Genomic DNA, 18,326 nt, shown 5'->3' on the forward strand with positions numbered 1-18,326 from the left:
AACCCGCCATTGAACAAGCTAGCATTACCCCTTATTCAGTAAGGGGCTGAAAACGCGCGTCCAATCCCCCGAACCTAATAGCGCCCGCAACATGCAAATGCGTGTTGATGGCCCTATTAGGTATTCCTGCGCGATTCAGAAAACAAAATGTGCAGCCAAGCCGCACATTTTGCTTTAAATTAGCACCTACCCAAAAGGTAGGTGCTAATTTCTCCAGGTACCGGGAAAGTGCACAGAAAAGCAGTAAAAACTGCTTTTCTGTGCACCCTCCAACTTAATATCATGGAAATATTAAGTCGGAGGTCCCGAAGGGTAAAAAAAGAAAAAAAAATTTTGAAATCGGCCCGCGGCTGTCGGGTCGAAAACTGGATGCTCAATTTTGCCGGCGTCGGTTCTTGAGCCTGCTGACAGCCACGGGCTCGGAAACCGGACGCCGGCAAAATTGAGCGTCGGCTGTCAAACCCGCTGACAGCCGCTGCTTCGGTCCAAAAGGAGGCGCTAGGGATGCGCTAGTGTCCCTAGCGCCTCCTTTTGCCTGTTTTTACTGCCGGGCCTCATTTAAATACAGAATCGCGTGCACAGGAGAGTGGCCTGTGCGCGCGCAGAGAGATTCGCCCGCTCTCCCGCGTACTTTACTGTATCGGCCGTTTGTTGGTATAATCAGTGGCGCAAGCAGTGCTACTGAAAATACCCAACTAAATTAAAGTTAGCCAGAGACATTTATCCAACAAACTTTAGGACTACTCTACGGCATGACAAGGATCAGCCAGATAAATTATCTGGTTAATTTAACTCTGCCCTGGAATGCCCCAGAATGAGTTATCTAGGCTAAAAATGTCATTGGATAAGTGCCCACAATATTCAAAAGTCAGCATTTAGTCACAAAAAAATGACAAGTTGACTGGCCAAATGCCTTTGATGTGGACCCCTTGATGTCCAGATGCGGAGAATCATTTTTTTTTTTGTGCAAAATCGGAGTTTAGCATAGAACAGTCTTTAAATCGTGCACAGCTATGCATTCTGACTAACCGAATAGATCAATTGTACAATGCATCTTTTATGTTCTAAAACTGTTTAGCTCTTCCAAAAACATGTTTCTAATGGTCAGACTGTACAAACTTCAACTGCGACAGAGAACGCAGACACAATGGATTTCATAGACAGACTGATGTTACCTCTGCTCTTACAGAAGTGCCAAAGTTCTCTTCCAAACTCAGAACCAGTTAAGAGGGCAATTTTCAAAGTGATTTTACGGCAGTGAAAAAAAAAAAAAAGCAACTTTTGTGTCAATTCCGCCGACTGAAAATTGCCCATGCTCAGTGTGACTAACTTTCAGCCGCACTGAGAGGAGACACTGCTAAGGCCAGGAGAGGAAACGCACGAGTGTAGACGGCATTTTCAACGCTACACGCATCCTTTTCCAGTCGATTTCAACCCGCATGCGGCCACGTTTCAAATCAAAAACGTGAACGGTTTGAAAATTGTCCCCCCGAAGAGGGCAACAATGAAAACCCATTCTGCGGGTAAAAAAACAAACAAAACACAACCTGTGGAAAAGGGCTTTTCTAAACATTAATTGCTCACCCACTACATGAGCAATAAGGGCACTTTTCTCCACATATTTTCAGAGGTGTTCCCAGGGTAGGATTTGGTTAGGGGGAGGCACTTGTGTGGATAGTTTTTAAGAATCACTAATTTTTCCCTTGAAAAGGCAGGTGCAAATCTCTGCCAGCACTTTTTATGTGAGGCAATAATCAAAGCAAAACTTTGATTGTTTCAGCAACCCTCCCCCCGGGTAAAAAGCTATCCACAGGCTTTGCAGAAACGTGGGCGGTTTGATTACTCCCTCCCTGAGTGAGATGACCAGGCACCTCCTTCCTTCCTCCCTCGTACAAAAATTCCCTCCTGGATATTCTGGGTTCAGTTCAGGGCAGGGTCTCTGATGCGCCAAGCAACAAAGAAATACTCGGGAGTCAACGGGTGACACTAAACCCTTTCTCCAGCCCTCACCTTCTCTTTCTAGCTGCCATGGGCAGAGTCCCGTATGGCATGCGATGTGTTCATGTGTCCCTTGGCTCCCGAGCCAATGCATTTCTTTGTGTAATCCAGCAAAGGCTCTGAGCTCAGCAAATCTTAAAGAGGGATCGAGTGAGAGCCCAGCTGTCCAGAGCCGGCCTTCCAGCACGCGGCAGAGGCAGAGAGACCGACAGAAGAATATCAAACCCAACTGGGAAATCTATCCAGCGAAGCAAACATTTCTTTTCGAAAGTGGCTAATGCATGTTATTACTCGTTCTGACACAAGTAATATAACTAGTTACTGTTACTGACTGCTCAGAAAGCAAAGTAACAATTTGAAATGTACTCAAAGTACTTTTCAGCTACTTTGAATTCATTTGAAAATGAAGCCTATCACTTGAATATTGTTTGATTCAGGACCCAGACGTGAGCATGAAAACTAATATATTCTGGATATTTTACATAAGGGGATTAAACAGAAATGGCTCAGACTAGTCAACTTTATAGGCTCTGTTCTGTACTTCAGAGCAGTGGTTCCCAACCCTGTATTCACAGTCCTCAGCCAGTCTTGTTTTTAGGATATCTACCGTGAATATGCATGAGATATATTTGCATGCAATACCTCCACTGGATACTAATTGGTCTCATGCATATTCTCAGGGGATATCCTGAAAACCAAAATAGTTGAGGGACCCTTCGAGCAGGCTTGGGAACCTCCAAAAAATTAAATCTCTCTGCATATCAGCCTCCCCTCTTTGTTTTAGCTTTTGTGTTACTAATATAGGAAAGAACAGAAGAAAAGTTTCGCATCTTTACAAAAAAAATTGTATCTACATTGGTATTGCATGACAAGAATCAGTTAACCATGCATTTATGTACCAAGATAGAATAGTAAATCAATTCCATTACTTGCAATAGTCCTAAAGAAGCAACATTAACTCGTTATTGTAACAAGGAACCTTCCACAGGATAGCCTGCATAGCAGCACACACAGTAGAAGAAAACCTTTTTCTCTACTGGCTTTACTTTTTATCAACAGACCTTTATTCAACTACCTTTAGGGAAAATTATGTGGACTGGCCAGGGTCTCATGGCAGCACTACATACTGTAGTGCAAGACACCCTGGGTTCAAATCCCTGATCTAATTACTCCTCCTTATGGCAGCAGAAGCTTATAGGTGCTGCAAAGATGATCACAGTTGCTGGGACAGAGGGAGTCCCAACCATCACACAACAGCGACACCTGCAGGCCAGGCTCAGGGTGCATTCATGCCAGGCTCTAAGAGAGCCATGGTCAAGGAATGTCACTGTCATGGATGGGTTATAAAATGAGGGATCTACAAAATGAAGAAATGTGCCAGAACGAAAGATGTAGCACATGTCATCTAGACATTAAACCAAACCTGCTATTCTTATCTTTTATGAAAAAAACAAAAAAAAAACCCTTCCAGTGAAATATGTTTCACTTTCATAAAATGTGGCAGGAGAAAAAAAAATCCCTTGCCACCTTTCATTCAGCCAAGAAAGCATTAAAAGAGGGTGGCTTATTGAGTAAGGGTGTCCCTGGTGGTGGGGAGGTGTTATTGCATGGTGTGGAATGTGCATATGTAAGCATGACCCTAGGAGGGTGTGGGGCTTGGAGTATATCAACAAGAGCGTGCCCCCTCTGCCCCCAAAGATTGAAGAGTGTGTGTGTGTGTGTGTGTGTGGGGGGGGGGGGGGTATTGGGCTAGTGGGCTGAGGTGGGAAATCCTCTTCCTCTCTACCTCTCTGCTGCCACTGAGGTCTCTATCACCATGCAGGCTGCTGCCACTCCTGGCCCACGGCAATGGGAAGCGACACCGGGGCAGTGCAGTAGGGGGTGGCTGCATATGGTACCTGCCCCGATTCCTCCTTGCTCTCAAAAAGGACAGCCCTGTGCATACGAGTCACTCAAGAGAAGCCGATCACCATGAGCCCTTCCAGCAAGCATCAGAGCTGAAGAAATGTTACCTTCTCTCCCAGCCTGCTCCCATTCTGTCTAAGATACTTACAGTGCGGTTTAAAGGCAGGACATTTGGGATTCCAGTAGGAGAATAGTAGGTTTCGGTATATTCTGGAGAAAGGAGCTGCCTACAAAGTATAAAGAAACAAATAATTTAGGACTGTCCTGAGTCATTTCTCAAGCTTGCCTACTTTGCAGATTTGCTTTGGTGGTATTTTTTTTTTTTTGCATGTTGTGCTCTTACTGAAATGTCAGGATTATCCAACATGAATTAGCAAATGACCACATGGGTCACTTCATTAGGTGTTATAGGTTTAATGTAATCTAAATTCATTCATATTTAACCATATTTAATTATTCATATTTGCCCTGGTACTACAACAAGAGCAGCACTGAAATCACCAATGTACGGTCGGAGCATGTCTATAAAATACCATAATAGAAAAGCTCGTTATTGTGACTGATTTCTTTTAGAAGTATGAACTAAACCTCTAAGCAGACCAAAAGAATAAGACCCTGAATTGTATCAGCACCAAGCTCCAAATGGGACAATTGACAAAACTTCAGGGAAACCAAAACTTCTGTATTGCGAGGGACGCTGGCCAGCAGGACAACATTCACTGTGTGTTTAAATGCTTTCCAATGACAGAGCCGTAGAAAGGCAAGCCAATGACTTAGAGACAGCAGAAAGTATTAGGCTCTCTGGAGATCCATGCGAGACGTATCCAGATAGTGGGCTAATGGGCTGAGGTCACAAGCTCACATTTTAATGGAAAAACGCCATTGTACAGCTATGAACTTCATCTCAGAGCACACATTAATGCAGAATGCACCTGTGGTTAAAAACACTCTTCCATGATTCTCCCTTAAACTGCATACCACACAAAATTACGAGACACATGGAATCCTGTCCCAGGAAATCCCCCTAGCGCCTTCTGTTACAGTACAGCCCTAATCGAGTACAGTGACCTCTTTATAGGTTTGCACAGGACAGCTGTGCAAATTCCTGGAGTCGCCAGTCTGGGATCCAGGGGTGAGATTGCACAAAGGAGATGGGAATTTTTTTTTTTTTAGCACAATCTAGATTAACCGAAGTAAGAATATTTGGGTCCTTTTGCAGTCTCTTCAGCAGGACCTGTGAATCAGGGGAGAAATGTAGTACAAAAAAATCATCTACATAGTAGGAAATGCGCTTTACATCTCTGGCCACATGGACTGCCTCTTCTCTCTGCCACTGAGATAAACCATGGCATCCACAGCTCTGGCTGCGCCTATGAGGCAGATACCCGAGCCGATGACCAGGGGAGGTGAGAGAGAGAGACAGCCTGGAAGAGAGAGGAGAGAAACACACCCCCCCCCCCAAAAGGAAATGTGCTGCCTCCATATCTCTTCCTCCCTCCTCCATCCCCGCTGTGACCTAGCAGGGCCTCGAGCTACTTTTCTTCTGTTTTGCTAGGAATCAACAATGATCATCTTTCTCCCCCTCCCCTATCAGGAATCAGAGCAGTACAGTCGTCACCCCCATCCTCCACCGGGAACCTCAGTGAACTGGAGCTGCCTCCTCCTCTGCCAGTGGGAAGGACCAAGAATAATCCATCTCCCATGGGTGCCAGCTGGTTGGTCCTATCCAAGTAGCATAAAGGTTGCTCTTACAGTCTGAATACTTGGTTCAGATTAAAATTGTTTGCAATATACGTCAGCTAATCACAAAAAATCTTTTAAATTGTGTGGCCCCCTTCCCAATGCAGTACAAGAAAACACCAAGTGACACTGAATATTCATAAATATTATGCACTAGATATACATATAATTCACAGGTGTATCATAAAGAAAAGAAGATAGGGCACTATCACATGCGATACTCGTAAGTGCGCAGCAGTGTCGGCCAACAAAATCAGTAGGGTGCAAAACTAGTACACATCATGCATTTCATATGGGCTTTTATGGTTGTTTTGCTCACAAATTAGGAATAAATACAGAGCAATTTTCCTTGACAAAGTAAGCCTCTTAATTTTTACCATTAGCAGGAGTTCAGTAAAAGGGGACTTTTGTTGTATTTCTTCTAACATTTTGCCACATGAATTTCCAACTGGTTTATTTTATTTAATTATTTATTTTTGCTTGCTGTGGTCTAATAAATCTTCCACATTTCTACAAGCAGCCCCAAAGAAGCAGGCTTTCAAACTCAGCAATTGCATATTAAGAAGTCAATGGTAAACAAACACAGGCAATAGCACAAACACATCCTGCTCGGAAGGTCATTTGCAGATCCTCAGAATCGTGCAGTTTTCCTTCCTTCACTGTTTCCTTGCAAAATTGCTGTAGGAGCTAATCTGAAATTTGGGTCATTCTGTGCAACTACAAATAAAATATATTTTTTTTTTACAAGGTCTTTTCAATTTGAGGAAGAAACTCAAAAGCAATACTGGTCCCTATTTCGGAAGAAGACAGACTGAGGTCATGAAAGCGAGTTCTCCAACGTCTTCCTACTGTGAGGTCAGCGGCACTGGCAACGCGCCATGGCTCTTAGAGGACGATTTACAAAAGCTGTTTACGCAGGTAAATACCGCAGCTCCTCGGAGCGGCGAGAAAGTAACCACAGGGTTCACAATGCACCTGCTTTTATCTGTATTACAATGGATGTTCCTTTGGGCGGGTTTGGGTCAGGAGGGGAAAACAGAACAAGAACGTGGCATTTTCAAAGCAGGAGCACTGCCAATCCTCACAAATAGAGGGTACAAAGCACATTTTTGCCCACATAATTTCACTGTGAAAAGTAATTAGAAAATCTGCGCAGGAAAAGTACTCCATACTTTGCAGCTTCACGGGCTTCTGAAAACTGGCTCCTTAAAACAAGAAATTTCTAGTTCACGTTGACCACTGCTATCATAGACTGATTTGCTGGCCAATGGTGCTGCAATTTTAAAAGAAAAAATCATTTGCATTTGACTCTGTTGGGAGGCATCTCTTTGTACCTTTTCCTTGCTCTCTCACTGCTGCTTGCATTTTATCCTGCATCAGAAGATCAACCATGCCATACAGTGCAGAGAGGGCCCTGTTTGCTTTTCAGTGCAAGCAGAGTGCATCTCCTGTGTGGGACTTTCAAAAACTACTTCTGACATCTGGGGAGGGAGGCGGGGAAGGCAAATGACCCTCTTGTTGTCCCCTCCTCCAACTCTATGGCAAGGGACCCATGTGCAAATCAGCATTTCATTTTGACAGCAGACAAATCTGCCACATTAAATATTCTCTGAGCCAATAGATGCAAACCTTAGATCCGTTTTCATACTGATTCTTTTCAAGCAAGAAGGGAAGAGGATAAACTCAATACCGTCTCACGCCAAGCAGCGTCTGGAGTATAATTGACTTTATCTCCACTTGCAGAGGAACAAGCCCCCAACTCTGCTTTGATGTGGGAAGCTTTATCAAAAGGATTCTTGTCTTGCCGGCCTGGATCCGATAATGCTGCTATCAGTTATTTCCTCCAGTATTTTGTGGGCAATAGATGCTAAACAACAACGTCATTGCAAAATGCAGGTCTTGCTTTAATCTTCCTCCTTGCAACATCAGCAAAGTATTTCGAGAACGTTTCACCATTGATGCACACAGAAACTTTGGGCCAAAGCAAGAACAACAACAACAAAAAATAGTGCAATGTTCTCAGGAGTGATTTTGAACTTTGAAACGCTTCATTAGAAGGTTGATATCTGTTGCAGGTGAAACTGGTATCTTACTAGTTCTGGGCCAGCAGAAAAGTGGTTGCAGTGCCTTGAGCTTTTGACACTAAGCAAATCACTCCTTCACATCCAGAAACTCAGGTACCATAAGCCTCTTTTCTACTGGTCCAATGAATGGGATAAAAAAATGAAAAAGGCAAAAATCCACGTCTCCGAGGACTGGAGGGAGGGACTTTGTTGAATTACCTACCAACGAAAGGAAGTGCAATCCTAGACATTCTTCACAACCTGATGGCCACTGGAACTCTGCTGCAGCTCACAGTGGCAATGCCTGTTTCTGTCCGACTGACAGGCACGTGGAACTTTCTTTCCTACTGTAGCTTTAATCTCGTGAGCTTTATTGCAGAATGGAGCAGAGGTAAAGATGGGTTAGCAGGACATGGACTGACCATGCCGTCATTCACTATGTTACCCCGCCATATACCTTCCAAACTTAAGACATTTTGCTGGACTCGCCAATGTTTGTCCAATAGTTCTGCATTTTGCCAATCTTCATCTTTTTCAGCACTTGAGAATCCATTGGAGACTTCCAGAAAAATCACTAAATCTCTAGAAATGGTCCAAAAATTCTCCATATAGTGCAGAAAGCCATTGCAGGGTATGGGAGTACATACTGAGTGTACTTTCTCTCTACATAAGCTAGTGATCCAGTATTTGATAATGTAAGCCAAACAGTCAGGCGATTAATGATCAAAATTAATTGGGCTCTTGGACCAAATGTAATTCTCAAAGCTTTAGGTCAAAATGTATCACCTAAAATCAAAGGAAGATCCATCTCAAAATGATCCATCTCCGACCTGATAACATCAGATGGATTTATTCCCCCTCTTTTCTTTCTATTTTAATTGCTCTTCTCCTCTGGATTCATGATGCAATTCATCCAGAAGTAAAAAATATTAGAATAACTAAAACAAAACGCATATTCAGAATTATAAAGTGATCAGACAGCCTCTTCCAGTGGCAACCACTTCCTGCAGCCTGCTTGTGAGGAGAGAAGTCCTTTTTATTTTTCATTAAGCTGAAAGCTTTGACGGGGGGGGGGGGGGGGGAGGCTTATAAGAGAGCAATGAGACAAGCTCTGGAGAGGAGCCATAATGTGCTGCTCCATAAGGCCGTTAGAAGCAATCTTGGACCGTCGCCATGAAATCAATGATATCATTGTTTTGGATCGAGCTCCTTCTGAGTGCCAGTTACACATGGCATAAAAAAAAAAAAAGTCTGCGTTATGAGGACATGGCCCCTCGCTGTATGCTGGGCAACAGACAAAAAAAAAAAAAAAAAAAAAAAAGTAAGCTCCCATCTGAGGGCAAATATTTAACCAGTGAGGTTTTGGAAACATTTATTAAAAAGCGTTCCAAGAGGCGTACTGCAGAGGAATTAATGCAGCAGAGCACAGAATGAGTTAAGGAGGCTTAGAAACGATACAAAAGAGAATGAGGGAAGGAGGTAGGAAAGAGATGGAGTAAGAATCTAAAGAAGCATTAGACACTGTAACAGGATGTAGGGTGAGCTACCTGCTGTACATGCTCATTGCACCGAGGAGTTCCCTGGAGAAGGTTTACTCTAAGCCCAAGATTGGCTGACCTGATTTCAGCTCAGTTAGTGTTCAGGGCAGCACACAGCATACAATGCTGTCAGCTACAAATGGAGAAGTAAATGGGAAATTCCCTTTCCATTCTCTCCTGCTCAGCTTCTCCTTTCAACTGTAATTATTGGGATAGAGAGAACGCATTTTATGTTGTAGCTGCAGGATTATTCAACTCACCAGAAGCTAATTACATGGCCAAAAGATTTTTAGCCTGCTCTCTAAAGGGAGAGAGAGGTTTCTAAGCTCACCCTTGTCTGCAAATAACGTCCCTAGTCAGTGTCTTATCAACTCCAAATTGTCAGGGCTTGTCAAGGGGAACATGAGGATTCCATCAGGGTATTTTGCTTTTGATCAACATATTCTAGGAATACATGCGTGCAATTGTCATCCCCTGATGTACTTTACTTTTGGGTTTTACATGCATTTTGCATCTGAGCCATAGCAAATCTTTTTGACTTGTCAGGGGAGTCCATAAGGAACATGACAAGATATAGTTCCCAGGCTAACCACCATAATCACTATATTAACTCAAGGCGCCTACCTGTCTCACTTAAAAATGCTGTGATTAAATCTATATTGAAGAAACCAGGCATCAAACCCAGCGTAGATGATCACTATCGCCCAGTCTCTAGCCTTCCCTTCCTATCCAAGTGGAGAAAGTGGTCTATTTTCATATCTATTAGTTAAAATTTCTAAGCTATCATTAAAATCATCCATTGTACCTGAAGACTGGAGGGTGGCCAATGTAACCCCAATATTTAAAAAGGGATCTATGGGCGATCCTGGAAACTGTAGACCAGTGAGCCCGACTTCAGTGCTGGGAAAAATAGTGGAAACTATTCTAAAGATCAAAATCACAGAGCATATAGAAATACATGGTTTAATGGAACACAGTCAACATGGATTTACCCAATGGAAGTCTTGCCTCACAAATCTGCTTCATTTTTTTGAATCCATAAACATGTGGATAAAGATGAGCCAGTAGATGTAGTGTATTTGGATTTTCAGAAGGCGTTTGACAAAGTCCCTCATGAGAGGCTTCTAAGGAAACTAAAAAGTCATGGGATAGGAGGCGATGTCCTTTCGTGGATTACAAACTGGTTAAAAGACAGGAAACAGAGAGTAGGATTAAATGGTCAATTTTCTCCAGTGGAAAAGGGTAAATAGTGGAGTGCCTCAGGGATCTGTACTTGGACCAGTGCTTTTCAATATATTTATAAATGATCTGGAAAGGTATACGACGAGTAAGACAATCAAATTTGCAGATGATACAAAATTATTCAGAAGTAGTTAAATCATAAGCAAATTGAGATAAATTGCAGGAGGACCTTGCGAGACTGGAAGATTGGGCATCCAAATGGCAGATGGAATTTAATGCTGATTGAGACTGAGCACAGTTGGAAGGCAGTATATCATCAGCCAGCCTGCTGCCCCCCCCCCCCAGATTGTTGCCGCCCTAGGCACAGGCCTAGTGTGCTTCTTGACAAATCCAGGCCTGTCCGTACATAGTCTGGGAGTACAACTTGTGACTGACCCACACCAAATTTTCAGGATTAGAAGGAGCTAACTTTTCATGACAATGAATAAAAATAAACCATCCAGGGAACAATTTACTTTTGTTCCCCCCCTCTCATTTCTCCAGTGTTTGCCTTGATACTATGTTAATTTATGCTATCATAGTGAATCTTTAATCTATTTTATTATCTAGTCTTAACTAAATAAGTTGTTTTGTTAAATAAGTTGTTTGTTACTGTATTTTACTGTTTTAATGTACTTTAGAATTCACCTGTTATTAAACTGTTATATGTAAACGCAATTGCGTATTTATCGTTCTATGTACACCGTGATATCTTTGATGAGCGGCGGTATATAAAATCCAATAAATAAATAAATAAATTCTATTGCGTCGTTATACAGAAACATAGAATATGACGCCAGATAATAACCATAGAATCCATCTAGTCTGCCCAAATTACGTCCTGTTGCATGCTGTAGATTCCCAATTGATCTTAGGCTTTCTATCTCTTTTTAGAGGATAGGTACCTTCTGTACTTATCCCATCTGTACTTCAGTTCTGCTACTGTTACTGCATATACTTTAGAAGACTCTTCTATGCATCCACCACCTTCTCCATGAAGTAATATTTCTGATGTAACTCTTGGGTCTACCCCTCTAGAGCCTCATCTCCTGTTGTAGAACATCCAATCCACATGGGAGCCACCTTTTAAAAATGACTGGAGGTGCCTAAACTTTACTCTGGACACAGTGAAGGAGTCAGTTTAATATTCAGGGTGCCTAAGCACCCACTGCACTCACAGAGCTGGCACCTATGCCACTGTGGTCAGCTCTGTATGTGTAACCATGAAACTTTTTTTTTAGGCAAAAATGTCATTTTTCCATCATCTTCTTTCTAAAATGCCCTCCCCTCTACTGAATTGCAAGAGAGACTTTGAAAGCTGCTTTTCTCTCACCAAACATTCCTCTTGAGAGCTTCCATACATTAGCACAAATGAACTTCATTAGAGCAGCAGCCGGCATCCTGCATGTTTCCACTCATCCTAGCAGCTAGGGCAGGAAACCATGACCCAGTCGTCTGGTAATAAACAAACACTACCCTGCCCCCCCCCCCCCCCCACACCAAAAAAATATACATTTCCAAGGACACAGCTCCTCTATCACTGTTAAACACAACCAGATAAGCCAGGAAATGAACTAAAGTAAAAAAAAAAAGCCTCATCTGGCAGCTAAAAATATGCCTGACAGGAGAGGAGGTGAGGAGTTCACACATTTGACCTAGAAGCAGGATATGATATGCCTGCTAGCTAGAGGGTTCTTCTTATGAAGTGCACTAAAATTAGATGTTTACACGCTACCTAATGTCTTAAGACAAATGAGTTCGCACTAGAAGACGCTTGGGGTTTAAGATTATTTTCTTCTAAACCTACTGCAAAGAATGTGCCAGCTATCACTACTACCCGGGCCATCCTGAAGAGGGTAATTATTTCATAACAGTGCGCACAGTGGCAACGTCTGCGTGGGCATGGCACACATGGACATTGCCGAGTATTTTCAAAGCAAACTTGCATGTACAAGTTAGCTTTGAAAACCCTCAGGTCATTGGCCAAGTAAACACGCACATTACTTGCTTAAAGTAAGACCTGCTCTTCCTAGGGAGTATCTTACGCACATAATTTTAAAAATCAAAAAGTATGAGCCTAAGTTCCAACTCTGCTATTCCCCCTCCCCAAGAACGCTCTCTCCTGCCATTCAAGGATTCGAGGACTATTTTAGTAAAGCCATTTATGTGTATAAAACCCAATTCATGCTCATACACACCTTTGAAAATTACCCCCAAAGATCCATTTATAATGATTATCACGTGCCTGGGCAAAGCATGGGAGAGGCATGCCTCAAGCTGGATGATGTTAGTGAGCGTGCATAAAACTGTACAAACCGCATTGTAGACCTCAGGCATTGGCCTGACCCAACTCTTCAATACATGCCTCACCAAGTCCTAACGTAGCAAGAATTGTTTCCCCTCATGCTCTAGATGCATGAGAAGCCATTTGAACAATCAGGAGCCATCTATGAGGAAACCTCTGGGCTGGTGTCCCATCTCAAGACCCTGAGGAACCACACCTCAAACACAATATTAACGTTTCAGTCTTCTCCTGAATTTCCTAATGAGGGGGAAGATTACTCTTCTAGGCCTTGTGTGTTTTAGTTTTCAATCAAGCATTAAAGTCATTGGCAAACAGTACTAATAATCTCATAGTAAACAGCAGAAATAAGCTCTCTGGAAGCTGATATGATTTCCAACTTCACTTTTACTGAGAAAGGATGGAAACTGATGAAAAAGATTTTTACAGCTCTCAATACTCGTAAATCTAATTTACATATTACATCTTTTATAAATTTATGATCTCTTACTTCCATTAAATTTATCCTGTTGTTAACGCCAGTTTCAATTAATAAGGTTGATTCCTTCTCCAGGTCAAGTACTGAGGTATTTAAGCTTCTTCTGAATAACTGGTGGATAGGATATTACCTTAACACTTATAAACTGAGAGAAAGTCCCAATTAGTCATACCTTTATCTAGATTCACCTCCGTCCTTCACTTCATACCTCAATGGTACATTTCAGCTCCTCTCTTCCTGTTCATCTCATGTGAAGATGGTGGCTACACGAGTGGTGCCACTAGTTTTCGTCTCTCTCCCCTTATTCCTCCCCCCTGGGAATGAATGTAGATTTATTTCTCCATGAATACACTGATGGCCCTAAGGTTCTCTCTCAGTGAAATTCACCACTTCCTCAAGATGATGGAAAACAGAGTCCCTGAGTCCTGGGGCATTCAGGTGAAGAACAAAAAAGAAAATATTTTAAGGAAAAAGGGAAAACCAAACAAGGGGTAGGCGGGGTGCAAAAGCTTCCTTCTCACAACCAAAAGGTTTCCAACAACCATGGCCAAAATAGGAAGAGGTACCCTTTCTTGTTCACTTAACCTGTCTCAATCTCTGAGACGCAAGGGTCCTTCCCTAGGAAAATAAACCTAGGGTGGCAACAAAGAGGCAAGCTGCCCCTAGCTGGGTCAACTTAAGTTGGTGGCCTGAGCTTATATAGGCTGAGAGCTCACCATCTCAGGCTCCCTCGTAGGGGAGCTCAAACTCACACTAATACTACTACATCTGCTCCCCCCACACACACTAAAGTTGGACCATTCCTCTTAGTAGAGGCTTCTAGGTCATACTGTATGGTATCTGCAGTAAGAACAATTCGCAAACAGCCCATGAGGAACTGAAATAACCTTCACCCGTGGAGCCGCACAAGACTGACTGAGAAATTTAACTAAGCCAAACCTTAAACATGAAATAACTCCCACAGAGCTCAAATGATGTGGGCTTTTAATGCCAGAGGCCTCTATTTTCCAAAATTCTTGGTCAAATCTTGGGAGATTGCCAGCCCGTGACTTTTTTTTTCTCATGCAGCAAAAATGATATTCGGACTAGCACGGGGAATATTTATCTTTAGTCAGTGGAGGTTTGCGCCTTGTGCAATTTCTTGCATAATAATGGTCATAGTAAGTGCGGCAAGTCCGTCTTATATTTATAAAAGTGGTTTCGGATGCTCACTGAATGTGAGAACTAGAAAGTGACACTAATCCCTTCTGACAGTTAACAGTTTCAAATGAAATGACATATCCCTTAATATAAACATTGTTAGCTGTAAAGAAAGGTGAAGTGGCAGCTTCTTCTCACAATACAAAAATGCTTTCTGCATTGTATCATCACGGTATCCATACCACTGACTTGCATGGCAGATCCTCGGAGTTAAATAAAAGGGTGTCATGCACCAGGTGATGAAAATAGCTGACTGGCTGACACACTCATCATACGGTCCCGGATACAGACTATGGTTTTTATCGTCCACATTTTAGGATTATCTGGCCTGGCTCACCTGATCAACCCAGCTTGCCTCCATTTTTTTGAAAGAGGAATCTGGGCCTTTGTCTGCAGCCACCAGGGGTTTTTACAATAGTTAGTCTAGAACCCAAGCATTGCAGTCTTTGTAAGGGAGCCTAGCACCCGTGCACTCCGACACCTGCAGCTGTCGCTGTTGTGCAATGACTGCGTCTTCTTCGCCGTCTACCATCTCCAGCTCCTGCGGGCCTAAGGTGCAGGTGCCAGCTCAGGGAACTGAGCCCAGCCTCACCCGCAGTGCACTGCAGAGCACACCAGCTGCTCAATCATTGGGCCTGGCCATTGGCAGAAACTTTGCTGGTCACACTTAATTCCATTCAAAAAAAATATGCTCTTCAAAACACACTAATGGGTTCAGACAGTGAGCCACAGAACTGAAAGAAATTATATTGCACGCGTCTGGCAAAAACGTACGCCGCTTGCATTTGCACAGACACACATACACATCAGCTAATATGTTTATTTAAGAATCCCTTCTCAGCCTCATTCTGTCCAAGATGAAACGTAAGGTCTGATCCATGAGTTGAAGACAATCCCTTCCTGGCCTATTGACTAACCTGTACAATGTAAGGGAGGGAAAGTTAATGCCTTTCCATCCAACCTGCAGCTACCCTGGAGAACTGAAAGCATTTGGAATTTAGTCAAAACGGAAGGATTAAACCTCCCCCCAACACCTAATATATGACGACGTTCAAAGTCCAGTAAGCCTGACAGCAGCTTCCTTGAAGTCTGCCATGAGCTTCTGGTGGCTGCAGACCTCTGTCCAAGAGATAAAACGCAGACAGAAAGCGCCTGCTCACGGCTGCTCTTACAGGATGAAGGCAGCGGCAACTCCTCCGTCAGGCAAAGTCTCACTCCCAGCAGGCTCCTGGCGGTGAGGTCATCCTGACGGAAACTCATCTGCTTGGGGTATTGCTGTCAGTATTCATTACCCGTGCCGGCTCCCAGTGCACACTGTCTCCATGGCGGGGAGCAGCTCACTTATTCAGGAGAGAGGGCCTGGCTTGGAAGATAACCCAAGCCTCCTGAGCCGATTCTGCAGTAATCTTGCTTCACTTACCACAGCACAATTCAGATCCTCAGCACAATGCAATGGACCAGATGTTTGAGCTGAGAAAAAGATGCCTTTAAAGAGAGAGGCAACACAGCACATGCCGGGACTGGCCTTGTGGTCTGACGGTGGTACTGAGAGCTGCAAGGCAGAAAAATAATGCGTGCCTGTGGAGCTGAAGCGCTTGATCTCCTCTGCAGGGGGAGAGAACGTAAGAAGTTGCCATACTGGGTCAGACCGAGGGTCCATCAAGCCCAGCATCCTGTTTCCAACAGTGACCAATCCAGGATAGAAGTACCTGGCAAGATCTCAAACAGTCAACAGATCCCATGCTGCTAATACCTGTAATAAGCAGTGGCGATTCCCTAACTCAATTTGACTAATAGCAGTTTATGGACTTCTCCAGGAACTTGTCCAAACCTTTTTTAAACCCAGATAAGCTAACTGCCTTAACCACATCTTCTGGCAATGAATTCCAGAGCTTAATTATGCAATGAGTACAAACGAATTTTCTTTGATTTGTTTTAAATGAGCTACTTGCTAATTTCATGGCATGCCCCCTAGTCCTTGTATTATCTGAAAGAGTAAAAAACTGATTTACATTTAACCCATTCTAGTACTCTCATGATTTTATAGACCTCCATCATATCCCCCCTCAGCCATCTCTTCTCCAAGCTGAACAGCCCTAACCTCTTTAGCCTTTCCTCATAGGGGAGCTGTTCCATCCCCTTTATCATTTTGGTCGCCCTTCTCTGTACCTTCTCCATCGCAATTATATCTTTTTTGAGATATCACCTGATTCACCCTTGTCAACATATTTGCTAACCCCTTCAAAAACATCTAACAAATTTATAAGGCAAAACTTCCCTATGCTAAATTAATGTTGGCTCTGCCCTATTAGTCTTTTCCTATCCAGATAGTCTGAAGAACAAAATTATTGGCTATCTGCTATCTTTTTGCCTGGCAGTGATGTCAGGCTCATCAGTCTGTAGTTTTCTGGATCACCCCTGGAGCCCTTTTCTAAAAAATAAGCATTATATTAGCCACCCTCCAATCCTGAGGTATCATAGCTAATTTGAATGAGACGTTCTAGTAATAAGAATGCAATTGCATTTTTTAGTTCTTCCAGAACTCTGGGTTATATACCATCTGGTCCTGGTGATTTGTTACACTTTAGTTTGTCAGTTTGTTTTATTGCATCTTCCTGGCCCATTGTGATTTGATTTGGTTCCTCTGAATAGTCACCCTCCAAGAATTTTTCTGGCATAGGTATCTCCAGAACATCCACTTTAATAAAGTCTGAAACAAGGAATTAATTTAGTTTTTCTGCAACAGCCTTGTCTTCCCTGAGTGCCCCTTTTACCCTCGGTCATCCAATGGTCTGAGTGACTCCTTCACAGGCTTATGTGGTTTTTAGTTTTTGCCTTACTGGCAAGTTTATTTTCAAATTCTCTTTGGCTTGCCTTATAATGCTTTACATCTAACTTGCTTGTGCCAAAATCCTTCCTATTTCTTTCCTATTATAGAATATATATATATACCGTACTTACTCATTCTACTATTATAGAATATTATATACCGTACTTACTCATTCTTCTCAATGTCTAAGACGAGATCTCTCCCCTCTGCTGTTACCTGGATTTGAGCCCGGAGTGGATGCTAAATGAATGCAAGATAGCGTGTGTTACCTATAAATAGCAGGCATCCCAGAATTACAGCAGTGCATTAAGCACAAGAAAGAAATTAGTGTCCAAACTGAAGGAGGACCTCACAGCAACCAACAGGCAGAGACTTAAGACTCACTGTGTAAGAGCCGAGTCAAACCGTCCCTGGCTACCTACAGTCGTATGCAGACTGGAACAGATTTGGCCACTTGGCATTTTACAGAAAATAAAACCCTTATGCAGATTTTATTTATTTATTTAAAACCTTTGTTACCCTCCCTTCCATAGGTCAGGGCAGGTTACAAGGAAAACCACACATGGCCATAAGAAGTCAAGTCTTCCCCAAAAGGCTCTGTCCCATATTTGAGGGCAATTGCAGGCCTCTCCCCCACTAAAAGTACCTAGGGGGCTTCCGTGATTCACGTGCAGCACTTCGAGCCGGGTTTTAGGGAGGCATTCCCGGGGATGATAAGTTTAGGTGAATGGAGGAACATGGCATGCATATATGGGATTAAAAAAAAAAAATACGAGTGCAATTTTGGTGCCCCTCCTCGTCTGCCCACACAAATATCAGGTGCAAAGCACGCGGGAACGTTTAGTGTCTGTTCTTTGCACTCACTACCTAGGTAGTTTCTCTAAGAAAAACGAGCTGCAGGTACTCTGCAGCTACACAGGCTACTGAAAATCGCCCCTTTTGGGCCTATATAGGAAAGCTATTTAGCAACGTCACATTACTTTGATGGAAGGGTGGGCTTTCTAATTAAAGCAATGAACTTTCTGGTTTAGCCCAACTGCAGAGAGATTTC

General features: G+C 43.0%; 1 protein-coding gene across 1 annotated transcript in view; it reads right to left on the reverse strand.

The window, feature by feature from the left end:
- The window catches only part of LOC115079705 (disintegrin and metalloproteinase domain-containing protein 19-like), a 50,590-nt gene that overhangs the window by 25,248 nt on the left and 7,016 nt on the right, over positions 1 to 18,326 (reverse strand). The window contains exons 3-4 of the mRNA XM_029583452.1: positions 17,445 to 17,515; positions 4,052 to 4,130 (exon numbers count right to left, since the gene is read on the reverse strand). The gene's annotated coding sequence lies outside the window, so the exon portion shown is untranslated. The remainder of the gene's footprint in view (positions 1 to 4,051; positions 4,131 to 17,444; positions 17,516 to 18,326) is intronic.

The sequence above is a fragment of the Rhinatrema bivittatum genome, chromosome 18, assembly GCF_901001135.1.
Source record: "Rhinatrema bivittatum chromosome 18, aRhiBiv1.1, whole genome shotgun sequence".
NCBI classification, from domain to species: Eukaryota; Metazoa; Chordata; class Amphibia; order Gymnophiona; family Rhinatrematidae; genus Rhinatrema; species Rhinatrema bivittatum.